This window comes from Sinocyclocheilus rhinocerous, unplaced genomic scaffold (assembly GCF_001515625.1).
Source record: "Sinocyclocheilus rhinocerous isolate Xijiao unplaced genomic scaffold, SAMN03320098_v1.1 scaffold10445, whole genome shotgun sequence".
NCBI classification, from domain to species: domain Eukaryota; kingdom Metazoa; phylum Chordata; class Actinopteri; order Cypriniformes; family Cyprinidae; genus Sinocyclocheilus; species Sinocyclocheilus rhinocerous.
Genome location: NW_015630605.1, coordinates 1 through 2,691, shown reverse-complemented (window position 1 = coordinate 2,691; position 2,691 = coordinate 1). Strand labels below are relative to the sequence as shown.

Genomic DNA, 2,691 nt, shown 5'->3' with positions numbered 1-2,691 from the left:
AAAAAATGGTGTCTAATTAAAATAATTAATACAACTTTAACACTTAAATCAATATTTTAAATATCTTTTAAATACTCAAATATAAATGTAATTTACAACAAAACATTGCATTTGTATTTTTTGTCAAATAAGATGCTGCACAACAGCACTGTTAACTATATAGCTTAATGAAAAAATACCTTGGTTGTATGATATTCCTTAAAATTATTATTATTATTATTACTTGAGAATTACATTAGTATACAATAGTAATATATTTCTATTATAATTGCTTCAATTTGTTCACTTGAATTTTATTTTGACGGGTTGTTGTGAAAGTCTTTCCATTTTACTTTCAGTTTCAGTGTGTATTTGACAGTAGCTTTGCTCAAAAGAAAGGGTGAAAAGTTGTGAAGTGACTCTCAGAGCAGCTCTGGAGATGAAGTTCATATGTTGATGTCCTTATTTATTAAGAGGCAGACGCTGAAAACACTGAGCGTCACGTGTATCAGACAAAACCGTGCCGTTCATTTATGCAGAGACATGCAGTTAGCCTATTAGCGACAAGCACTGACTGGCTGTTAGATTAATTCATATCGAGTAAAAATGTCCAGAGCTTATCATCGTTATCAACATATTTTATCGCGACTCTATATGATATTGTTTTATGGCCTAGCCCTAGTCCCAAGTCTCTCACTGTAAACAAGTAATAATTTGATGTCCCATTCTGTCCAGTGTAGACACGGACTTTGAATGTTGCAAACCATGCAACATTTTTGCAAAAATGTTTTAGCTCATTTTGTTGTGAATCTTTAGACTATACTCACCGTAAAAAACAAACGCAATGAGAAACACTGCTCTACAGAGTTTAATGGTAAGCTGCATTTTATTGCATTAAGCATCGTCGAACAGACCTACTACTCATTTTTGGATCATGAACCAGCAGTTGAGAAAAAAAAAAAACTGCTCTGGACCAATCGTAAAATACGTAATAGCTGTCACAATGACTTCACTCCTTTTGGATAAGGGAAGTAAAAATTTATTTCTCACCCTTCTTACGAAAAATAGCATTGAGGAATCGGTCTGCTTGGCACTGGAGTTTATCAGAGGTGGACAGGCCCTGAGGTGGGGGGGTTTCAGCAGGGGGTGGCGAGCCAGGCACGGCCACAGCAGGGTGGCTCTAGGTCACAAAAAGTAATAGTCAGTTACTGACCCCTGTCAGATACAGTCCATACTAGGGCTGCATGATTAATCAAATGTGATTGTCATGCGCATCTTGTCAGTAAAGTCGGTTCTGTAATCAGTAGTAAATCTCCATCACCTGCTTTCAGATGGAGCAGCATTTACTACACAGAGCCGTAGTTCACCGACATGCAAGGCAAAAAAAATTTGCAGACGATACAATCGTGCAATTATGAAATCTAAGAAATCGTTCGCGATAATGACAGCTTGTTTGCGTAGCTTCTCTGTGAATTACAGCTATGTGTAGTAAATGCTGCTCCATCTGAAAGCACGTGAAAATACCACATTTAATCACGTTTTTTTTTTTTTTTTCAAACTCACTTCATAACGTCAGTCGAGTGTTAAATTAAATCCTTCTGTGAGATGATGTGGCTTCTTTTACACTGAATAAGGCACGCAATATTTCATAGTATTCCAAGCAGTGATAAAGTCTATGTCGATTAGCATTGCATTATAATATGTATTATAATGAAAATTATAATAAGACAAACTCAGAAAACCATATATTGTCGTAGTTGTGTGTTTATTAGGGGGGGGGTATTTGGACTTTCTGCGCGAGAGCGCCCTCTGTCCTTCGGATGGAGATTTACTACTGATCCCAGAACTGTGCTTCACTGAAAGATACACATGACAATCGTAGCTTTTGCCTAATCGCGATTACGATTTCATTCGATTTATCGTGCAGCCCTAGCCCATACAAGTGTTAACTACAGTCTCACAGGCTTGAGTTGTCCTTAGTTATAATTAATGAACTTGTTTAACCATATTATAAAGAGACTGCATTAACAAACAGAACAACAGCTGCTAATCAGCAACTATTTGTCCTATACAAATGTCAAAGCATGACTGTTCTTGCTAACAAACACCCCAGAATAAGCACACCTTTTCTGTGGCTTTTGAGGGTTGACTTACATTCGGTTTCTCTAGCTGCAGGTTGCAAAAAGAGCAGTTTGCATTAATGGACCAATCATCCACATCCTCTGGTTCACACTCTGAGGGAGAATCATATGAATAATCATCAGCGTCAAAAAAAGGTTGAATTTTCTAAGACCAAGCATGGATGAATATTACCACACACACAACATAAAACTCACCATCAAATATATTGAGATCTTGCAGCAGCCTTGGTCCATATATTCCCTCTAGTATACTTTCAAACCCTGCAAAAAAATAAATAAATTAATTAATAGTCATTTGTAAAAAAAATAAATAAATCCAAAGGAGTAAAAAGTACCCTAGAAAACAAATACATTATCATAAACACATTCATATCGTAAACCTACACAGATCTGTCACAGCCCTTACCTGCCAGAAAGTGGTGGTTGATGGTTTTGTTAAAAGGTAAAAGGTCTACAAATGTAAAACTGTTTATTGTTTACAATATTGGCTAATAAAAATTTATTTTACATGCAATATATAATTCTATGAAATGCTCTAACAACAAAAGCAAATACTCCCTGCACACAAAAT

General features: G+C 35.9%; 1 long non-coding RNA gene across 1 annotated transcript; it reads right to left on the bottom strand.

The window, feature by feature from the left end:
- Positions 1–1,031: 1,031 nt before the first annotated feature.
- LOC107740695 (uncharacterized) lies at positions 1,032–2,382 on the bottom strand. The gene is made up of 3 exons (XR_001640105.1): positions 2,316–2,382; positions 2,134–2,213; positions 1,032–1,159 (listed from the first exon to the last, which is right to left on the bottom strand). It is a non-coding gene; the product is annotated as an uncharacterized LOC107740695 (long non-coding RNA).
- Between the last annotated feature and the right edge of the window lie 309 nt (positions 2,383–2,691).